Here is an 11,077-nt window from a genome sequence, read left to right as displayed (position 1 = left end):
TTTTTGAAATTAATAAAATGCCCCGAAGACTTTTGCCTCTTTACACCAGGGGCACTACAATTCAAAGTACGGTGTGACGTAATTTAAACTGAACAGTTCTTTAAATCTCCTGCACACAGTGAGACATTTGGCACTTTTAGAACGACATTAATCAAATCTTAGTGATATTGGGTTCTAATTTTAGTTACAGTTAGCAAACAATTGGCCAAACGCTCCACATAATAATCAGCACGATAAGACTGCTGCCACGCCCATTGTTTACAAGTATATATTGAATAAAAATTAAATTTTAGGTCGCATATATCTCAAAACTTTTGCAATCGATTTTGAATTTTTATATATTTTTAGAAAGACAATTTTATATAGTTTGCTATTTATTTATAAGAAAATGCAAAATATAAATATTTGTAGCACAGTCTCTGCAAAAAGTTAATAAAACCCATTTTCCTATTTAAACACATTTTCAACGTTTAGATACTGTTTTAAACGGGTTAGTATTATGCGATTTGTCTCAAATGCTCTGCATTGCAGTTTTAGTGCATGCTCTTCTATACTTTTTAAAAACATGCTTTATATAACCACCCTAATGAATATTAGGGTAGTCACTCTTAGAAATTTTTATCAAATTGTACAAATATTTGCAAATAATTGAATGCAACATTAACAAACAATTTATACTCTAATTAAAATTTAAAATAAAATTTAAATTCCGCGGTTTTTACAAAGAACAAAATAAATTTATAATCTATGAATTTAAATCTGTAAATAAACAGAAAATTTTACTTTTTAAATAAAGCTATGACACCTGATTGGCTTAAGTAATTGTTTTTTAAAAGCACTAATTGTGGGCTAATATATGGTGCCAAGGCCAACATTTATGTATACCCCTAACGTGAGTTTATACTTAATTAAGAAAAAAACATATTAAATTCTATAGGACACTCTATTTTCTTTTGAATATCTCTGAAGATCGCAAAAGATCGCAGCCAATTTTCATATATATGTTTCTATAGAAAATTTCCTATGCAAGGGTTATAATTAGATAACTGCAATTGGCTGCAGTCATTAGATCTATTCCATTAAAAATACAAGTAAGAAAGTATAGTCGGGCGTGGCCGACCATATGATACCCTACACCAGTTATGAATATTAAATGTGATTTATTTTTCATAATATCGCATTTATTTTCAATATTCCCTTGTTCCGATACATTTAAGCAATTTATGGATGAAAAACTAATTTTCTGAAAGAGGCTTTATATGGGGGCTAGGGGCAAATATGGACCAAGCCCGATAAAATTTTGTGAATATATTTATATTTACATAATATTTTATTGTGCTGAATTTCATCGCGATATTTGTGTTTATAAGTTAATTTGGGACATTCAAGTAATTTTCTGAAGGGGACTTTGTGTGGGAGCTAGGGTCAAATGGGGCCCGATCTTTATGAAATTTGGCAGGGTTATCAAGACTTCTATAAATCTTAGTTATGCCGTATTTTATCGATATATCTGTATATTTAACATAATTATGAGCTCAGAAGCCCTTTTCGGGGGGTTCTGTTCTATGGGGGCTAGGTGAAATAATGGACCGATTTTAACCATTTTCAATAGGCTTCGTCCTTGGGTCAAATAAAACGTGCGTGCCAAATTTCATCCAATTATCTTGAAAATTGCGACCTGTAGCTTGCGCACAAGGTTTACATGGACAGCCAGCCAGCCAGCCAGCCAGCCAGCCAGACGGACGGACGGACGGACATAGCTTAATCGACTCAGAAAACGATTTTAAGCCGATTGGTATACTTTAAGGTGGGTCTAGGACGAATATTTTTGTATGTTACTTTAGTGGGGAGGGTATATTGGATTTGTGCTGATGTTTGTAACATACAAAAATATTCGTCCTAGACCCACCTTAAAGTATACCAATCGGCTTAGAATCGTTTTCTGAGTCGATTAAGCTATGTCCGTCCGTCCGTCCGTCTGGCTGGCTGGCTGGCTGGCTGTCCATGTAAACCTTGTGCGCAAGGTACAGGTCGCAATTTTCAAGATAATTGGATGAAATTTGGCACGCACGTTTTATTTGACCCAAGGACGAAGCCTATTGAAAATGGTTATAATCGCTTCATTATTTTACCTAGCCCCCATAGAACAGAACCCCCGAAAAGGGCTTTTGAGCTCATAATTATGTTAAATATACAGATATATCGATAAAATGCGGCACAACTAAGTTTTATAGAAGTCTTGATGACCCTGCCAAATTTCATAAAGATCGGGCCCCATTTGACCCTAGCTCCCATACAAAGTCCCCTTCAGAAAATTACTTGAATGTCCCAAATTTACTTATAAACACAAATATCGCGATGAAATTTAGCAGAAAAAAATATTATGTAAATATAAATATATTCACAAAATTTTATCGGGCTTGGTCTATATTTGCCCCTAGCCCCCATATAAAGCCTCTTTCAGAAAATTAGTTTTTTATCCATAAATTGCTTAAATGTATAGGAACAAGGGAATATTGAAGATAAATGCTTTATTATGAAAAATAAATCACATTTAATATTCATAACTGGTGTAGGGTATCATATGGTCGGCCACGCCCGACTATACTTTCTTACTTGTTTTTAAATATATTTTTATTATTAATATTATTTTTCCTTAGAGTTAAAAATAAAACCTTTAAAATTGAGCTTCTCGGGGGAGTTTTCCAGTTTTTTCCTACCGAGCTCGTCCCCGGGTGGCGGATAGGGGGTGGTGATGGACCATCTGTTCTCTCCCAGCTTTAGTTTCACTTAAGCTGAGGGAGGGCAGATTGTCCACCACCTGGGAATATTATATTCCCCGCGGACCAAAAAACTGGAAAAAACAAATATGGAAAATAAAAATAAAAAGATAAAAGTTACGGTGCAGTGTATAAATAACCCAGTACCGGCGGCAATCGTGAGCAAAATACTACTACGGAGGAGGGTACCTTGGCCTCCGTGGCGGACAATGCGTCAAGTGTACAGCATGCCACTGGCAAAAATATAGGGGTGAAAGAGAAGGATGTAATCGGAGAGAGCTCTAAGCTACCTCAGCCTTTAAATATAGGTGAGGGTTCCGACTCTGAATCCTCAGATGATAATAATAATACCATTATAGCAAATCCCAAAAAGGATGAAGTAGAGCAAATGGTGAAAGAGGTGAGTGATAGCATAGCTAAACTACCTATTACTAAGAAAAGACTTTCTGGAGCACAGAGGAGGAAGTTGAAAAAGATGCTTCAGGAAATCATAGTTTGTCAATCCCACGACACTCCAAAGGAAAAATCGGACTCTCTCACAAGATCTGAGGCAAAAAGGATCAGGTCTCCCGAGGAGTTGACAACTGAGAATAAACCTAAGAAGAAAAAGAGCTCCCCGTCTTCTAATACACAGTCTAAGCCAAGCCATACTTCACTCAAAGGAATCTCAAGTGAGAATCCTGCGAGTAAGGGTGACAACGCCAAGCCAGATATTCCGAAGACGAACACGTCGGCGAAATCAACCTCGAAGGTAAGGGAATCTCAAAAGAAGCCCAGAAAAACGAGGAAGGAGAAGCTAGACGGAGGAAAAGGAAAAGAGCCGCCATCTTACGCCAAAGTTGCCAGAAGTAGGCACCGGGACGATCTCTGCTATGCAGTTTACGATGCCGGTAATCCGATAGGCAAAATTCCAAAAGACCAACAGAGTAAAATAGAAGACCTGGTCAACAATAAGATAGTGGACAATGCAATCGCTTCAAAGGCCAAACAACCAATAGAGAGCGAGAGCTGCGAGTTCAGCATGGGCATGATGTTGATGCGGTTGGCATCTCACCAATGTGTTAGCACCCTAAAGAACTTGGTGGAAAGTATCCCTCCTCCCTGGGACGGCGCTAGGCTGGGACTGGCAAAGAAGAGCGACCTTCCGGTGCTTCTAAAGTCCACTGTCTATATAAAAGGATGGGGCAGTAAACTGGCTAATGAACGTATACTGGAAATTCTTGGAGGTCAAAATGCTGAGCTGGCCGTGGAAAAATGGGATGTCTTTTACAGGAAAGAAGAACCTGAGGGAACTTTATTTGTAATAGGTATCGACCAGAAATCCATGGCTAGTCTTGCCAAGAATAAAGGAAGGGCTTACTTCGCCTCTAAATCTGTAATATTCAAAATTGGGAAGGTGCCGATTGGAAGGGCTGTTACAACAAGCCTCGAAAAGGACAATAAAAAAACCTAGGACCACAGCATCAGTATCCACTACTGATAACGTTGAGGAGTCAAATCCTAAAATCGAGGAATTTACCATTAACTCGCCAGAAGAAAATATAGTTGCCCTTTCCAAAATTGGGAAGGCGCCGATTGAAAGGGCTATCAAAACCGGCCCCGACAAGGACACTAAAACACCTAAGACAAAGCATCATTAGCAAGTACTAGCAATGTTGAGGAGTCAAATCCTAAAAGCGAGGAGGATATCACTCACCCGCCAGAAGACAGAACAGCAGTACTCTCCAGAATTGGGAATGTGTCTATTAAAAATACTGCTATTCCTATGCCTGATAAGGACACCGCAGTGCCATCAATAGTACCCACTGCATTAATAGCATTAATAGCAAATCCAAAGAGCGAGGAGGTGACCACCAACTCGCTGGAAGACAGTTTAATGGATGACCATGATTGAGGTTATCCAAATAAACCTCCATCGGAGCGAGACAGCTACCAACGCTCTGATGGCTAAAATTAACACAGGTAAAATACATATAGCTTTAATCCAGGAACCTTGGACGATTCGCAACAAGGTTTCAGGATTAAATCACGTAAATTTCCAACTTTTCTACGCTGATACAGGGTCTCGCCCGAGAACATGTATCTTATGTCACAAGAACTTATGTTTTCTCCTCTCAACAGGATTATCAACATCGGATGTAACGGTGCTGAAGCAAGGTCGTGGCAACATATTCCTTGCATCTATTTACCTGCCTTTCGATTCTCCGACACTACCACCAACGTCGGATCTGATGAAACTGGTTGAAGAGGCACAAAGAAAAAAATAAGAGAATTGTAATAGGTTGTGATGCCAACTCGCACCATGTAGCTTGGGGTAGTACAAACACCAATCGCAGGGGACAAGCCCTCATGGATTTCCTTAATACTAAAGACTTGATAACATTGAACTTAGGTAATAAAGCTACCTTCGTCAATAGAATCAGAGAAGAAGTATTAGATATAACTATATGTTCAGAAGAGCTTATAAACGAAATTCAGGATTGGAGAGTTTCGGACGAGCACTCCTTTTCTGATCATCAGTACATAAAGTTTCGGAATAAGTCTAAAACTAATTGGACAATGTTCGGGACCTTACTAAAGAACCGTTTAGGTCAGGACACTTTTCAATGTCGAAATAAAGAGGATATAGATGCCAAAGTGGAAACGTTCACAAGTGCCCTGGTTGAATCGTTTGAGGACAGCTGCCCTCTGCGAGAGCGGAGATCTGCCCAGGAAAAACCCTGGGTAACTGGGGAAATCCGGAACCTTGGGAAGACTCTTCGCAAACTATTTAACCGGGCACGGCGTAAAAAGACCGCAGTATACTGGGGTGAGTATCGTAATAAACTTGGTGAATATAAGAAAATCGTTCGAAAAGCCAAACGAGACTCCTGGAAACTTTTCTGTGAACAGGTAGATAGCGTAAATGACGTATCGAAGATAAAAAAATTCCTATCCAAAACTCATGTCCAACTGGAATCTATGATCGATGACACGGGCAGGAGGCTTGAGGATATGGAGCAGACAATGAAACTCCTAATGGATTCTCATTTCCCACCCGGTATATCGAATAACATAGATGAACCGATATTGGAAGAAGGGGAGGGTAACACGGAAATAGTTATTACAACTGATATGGTTAAAGGGGCAATCAAGAGCTTTGCTCCCTATAAAGCTGCAGGGCCGGATGGAATTTTCCCGGCACTTTTGAAGATGGACGCGGGACTGGTTTCCGTACATCTGTCACAGATATTCACTGCATGCTTAAAATTGGCATATACCCCAGTTAAATGGCAGGATGCAAGGGTAAAATTTATACCCAAACCAGGGAAACCTAGCTATGCGACACCTAAGTCCTATCGACCGATAAGTCTTACGTCCTTCCTACTTAAAACCTTGGAACGGATAGTCGGATGGTTAAAAGCAGCATACCATACAAAGACCTTAAATATAAGCAGCATGCTTATGTAAAGGGACGATCGGTGGAAACCGCTTTAAATGAAGTTGTCCACTACATAGGTGAATCTTTCGATAGCAAACTGTATACACTGGCGGTATGCATTGACATCGAAGGCGCTTTCAATAACGTGCACACTGATACCCTTATCCAATCCCTAGACCAGTTTTATGTTGACCGGGTGCTCCGTAACTGGATCAACTACATGCTGAGGAACAGATGGATAAGCTGCGAGATGTACGATATAACTATCAGGAAAAAGGTATTTCGCGGTATACCACAGGGTGGCATTTTGTCACCTTTACTCTGGGTTACCACGATTAATAGCCTCCTAAGGACCCTAACCGAGAAAGGACTTAGACCTGTCTGCTATGCAGACGATGCCGTAATACTTTTAAAGGGAAAGGATCCAAATTACTTGTGTAGAAGAGCTGAGGAGGCTCTGAATACGGCCTTGAGCTGGGCTCAACCGAGAGGCCTCAATGTTAACCCGGCGAAGACGGAAATCTGTCTTTTCACAATAAAGACAAAAATTTCTACGTATACTGAACCTTGCTTCCTGGGCAAGAAGATACCGGTGACAGACAAAGTTAAGTACTTAGGTGTAATACTTGACCGGAAATTAAAATGGAGACACCACATAGAGGATAGGATCAACAAGGCACATCGGTGCTGGGCGATATGTAGGAGAACCATAGGCATGAAATGGGGTCTTAGTCCTACTATGACAAATTGGCTTTATAAAAGTGTAATTAGACCAATTCTAGCTTATGCTTCAATAATCTGGTGGACTGCTTTGTACAAAAAGTGTAATATCAAACTACTACAGGGAGTTCAGCGTACATGCTGCTTGGGTATAAGTGGTGCCATGTGTACTACTTCAACCAAGGCTCTGGAAACGTTGCTAGATATTCCACCCATTAAAACATATATAAGATATGAGGCGGCGCTTACAGCCGAACGGCTCTTTACTTTAGGCGAACTGGCCAAAAACGGTTATAGGACACGTCATCAATGTATACTGGACACATTAGAAGGTTATACACATTCATCGGACGTGCCTGATCGCATACCAGACACTGAATATGTCGGAAACTTTGAAACGCTAATCCCAGATAGAATGTCTTGGTCAAGCGGAACATTAGAGCAAATACCAGTAGGAATCCGTTGCTACACGGATGGCTCTAAATTAGGGGACAAAGTGGGCCTGGGGTTCTATATTGAAGACCCAGAAACAGAAATATACCACCGTTTACCTAATCATAACATAAGCTTCCAGGCAGAAGTACGAGCAATAACGGAATGTGTAAATTGGATTAGAATAAATATGGCGCCCACAGGGCTTAATATATTTACCGACAGCCAGAAGGCAATTTGTGCGATATCAGGTGATAGAGTTAAATCTAAGACCGTATTGGATTGTAAGAAAGCTTTAACTGAATACTCTCCCAGCGGTAAGGTTCACATCATATGGGTACCAGGCCACTCGGGAGTAGTCGGCAACGAAAGGGCGAATGTAATAGCTTTAAAGGGAAGGGAGCTCGAAGTAGTTAACCTGACAAACGCAAAACCATTCGACGCAACAAAAGCTGAATTAAAAATATGGATGAGAGAATCCCATAATCGGATTTGATGTAGTATACATCCTCCTATCAACCTAACCTAACCTAAAATTGAGCTTTTGTCTAAAAAATCATTGCAGAATATTCTTGAAGTACTAAATTATAATACAGTGAAGAATCTATATAAATATCTGAAATATTTACCAAGATATACGCATTCAAAATTAATATGCCGCTTCAGGAATATTACAAGAAAATTATTTTATTTTTAAAAGTAGCAATTTTGAGCACCTATATTTCGGGTTAAAGGAACTCTGCAATATTTTTAGTTATTTTTCTATAGTATATGGAATGTTTACTGTAAACTATAATAACAAGCAAGACAATTAGAAAGCGTTTAATTTTTTATTTTTGTCGTTCTAAAAGTACCAAATGTCTCACTGTGCTGCATATGGAAAAAATAAAACAAATCATTTAAAAGTGTCCTTAGTTCCATACCAGTGATTGAAAATACTGATTTCAGTATAATTTCTCAAAAAAAAATTTTCTACAAATTTCCTAATTTAAGCTCATTTTCAATTTCTAAAATTTTAAGGACTTTTTGGTCCAGAAACTGACTTTAAGGATTAAAAAAAGGCAGAAAAATAAAATAAGTATTTTATCGTTATAAGATAAATTTTGGTATATATTTCAAAAAAAGTCATTACAGATAGAAAAATATTCTCTTTACTTTTTGAAGAAACCCGGGCAACGCCGGGTACACGCAGGTAGTTTTAAATATATTTAGTTAATCTAAATAAATTTTACATACATATGTTTAGTTAAAATGTAATTAATTAATTCAGTAGGTAATACAAAAGAAAACTATTAGTTGACTTTTCTGCAACTAACTTTAAGTTAGTTAATAAACAGTTAACTATAAGCTAATCTTTTTGTAACTAACTTTAAGTTAGTTGAAAAGTCATGGAGAGTCGGACCATTAACTACTGCGTAGGACATCGCCATGTTAAAATAGTCAGTTGGCTCCATTAAAAATAATCCAATGATCAACCATAACTAGTTGATGAAAAAGTCGGCTTTTAATGCATTTGAAGTTAGTTGAGTTGCTGGCAGGGAACATTTGACTTAAATATACATATGTAAATATGTATGTATATACATTGTTTATAAGTATTGGGCAAATGATAAAAATAAATCACTACAAAAGTTGTATAAATTTTTTCATTATAATTTAATCTCATATCAAATGTATATCAGTAATTCTTTATGCTTTTTACTATCACTAGAAAAAGTATCTGCAAATAAATATATTTCATATACATTAAAAATTCACACATGATACGTAAACAAAGGTAGTAATATTAGAATGACAAGGCTTTATACATACAATAGCTTTTTCACCATGATTAATATACTTGGTATATTAGTAATCGCCAACTTAAGCCAACTAAGTTAGTTGAGTTGCTGGCAGGGAACATTTGACTTAAATATACATATGTAAATATGTATGTATATACATTGTTTATAAGTGTTGAGCAAATGATCAAAATAAATCACTACAAAAGTTGTATAAATTTTTTCATTATAATTTAATCTCATATCAAATGTATGTCAGTAATTCTTTATGCTTTTTACTATCACTAGAAAAAGTATCTGCAAATAAATATATTTCATATACATTAAAAATTCACACATGATACGTAAACAAAGGTAGTAATATTAGAATGACAAGGCTTTATACATACAATAGCTTTTTCACCATGATTAATATACTTGGTATATTAGTAATCGCCAACTTAAGCCAACTAACCAACCTTCTAATCGTGGAAAGAAAAAAACTTTTCTTTGATAAGAAATCGTGACAAATCTTTCTTTTCCTGCAAACTTTTGACCAGTTCAGAACATTGTTAAATTCGTAATCCATAAAATAAAATTTTAATTCGAATAAGAATTCAAATAAACTATAACTGCCGGTTTCTCTAAATGCGAAAAAACATTTTCATTCTTACAAATATATTGAAAACAACAAATAAATTTAAAATTTTGTTTTTGTTTTCAATATATTTATAAGAAAGAAAATGTTGTTTCAATATTGGAATATATTCAGAAATGGGACTTTCGATTTGGGATGGATATATTTCAAGTTCAATTACTGGTGATATTCCTGTTGTTGCTTTTGCAATTGCGTCGCCTTTCTCACGTCTTACTGTCTTAATTGCATTATCAGTATCAGCGTATTTAATAGACTTTCTTACTTTGAAATTGTAACCTGTCGTATACGTCGAACAGAAATAACAAGTATTTTGTCTATGGAGACGTTTGAGGAAGCACATTGGTTCAACAAATGGCAAATACATATTTGGATTTTGTTTTCATGATCTCACCATTGAGTAACATGTTGAACAGCAAACTGTTGGTATATACCAAAGACCAGACACAAATTCGCGATTAAAATACAGTACGTGTCTCTTATCCACAAACAATCCACATATAAAACAAAAATTGTTACTTTTATCACACATTTTTTTTATAGATTTCACTTTTGAATTTTAAAATTTTATTCGTATTATCATGAAAATTTACAACAAAACTTTGTATAATTCTTTCTCTTATTAATTGATTGGAGTTTTATGACATATTTTGAAAAGCTACTACAATGCGCTATTTTATAAAAATAAAAAAAATTGGTGTCTCATGGCCAATTGAGAGGGTGACGAAAATATTTTTGTTTAAAAAGTGCATTTTTTTACCTAAATGACCATAACTCGGACATTTGATAATACATTTTCAATATTTTTTTGGGGTTAAAAGGCAACACTTGTATCTTGTAACATTTCAAATTTGAAAATCGGTTGAAAACTACAAAACTTATGATTTTTTAAAATGAAAAATTCAAAAATAGCGTTTTTCACATCTTTTGCTCTTAAAAATTAAGTTAACGAAGTGATCGGGGGAATGCATATTTTTTTTCTTCACTTTTGTATCATAGTGTTATATTTGCTTTAATTTATTTATTTAGTTCTTCTTTAAAAAAGTTTACCATTATAATTAAAAATATCTAAGTTGGACGTTGGTGTTATTCTTGTTTTCTTTTCTTGATTTATATTGATTTTGCTTCTTTTTACTTTTGTTTTTTCCATTTCTTTTATGGCACAAATTGCAGTTTCACAGTTGTAATTTGCTTGATGTAAAATATCGAGGTTTGTGTCTCGACTAAATTTTACATACATGAACGTATGTAAATGTAAAGTATAATTTACTACAGTAAATAAATATAGATGATGAATTTTACTATTTAA

The sequence above is a fragment of the Lucilia sericata genome, unplaced genomic scaffold (assembly GCF_015586225.1).
Source record: "Lucilia sericata isolate MDLA Ls3-8-SP2 unplaced genomic scaffold, ASM1558622v1 Contig000321F_arrow, whole genome shotgun sequence".
NCBI classification, from domain to species: domain Eukaryota; kingdom Metazoa; phylum Arthropoda; class Insecta; order Diptera; family Calliphoridae; genus Lucilia; species Lucilia sericata.
This window is presented reverse-complemented; position numbering follows the sequence as displayed.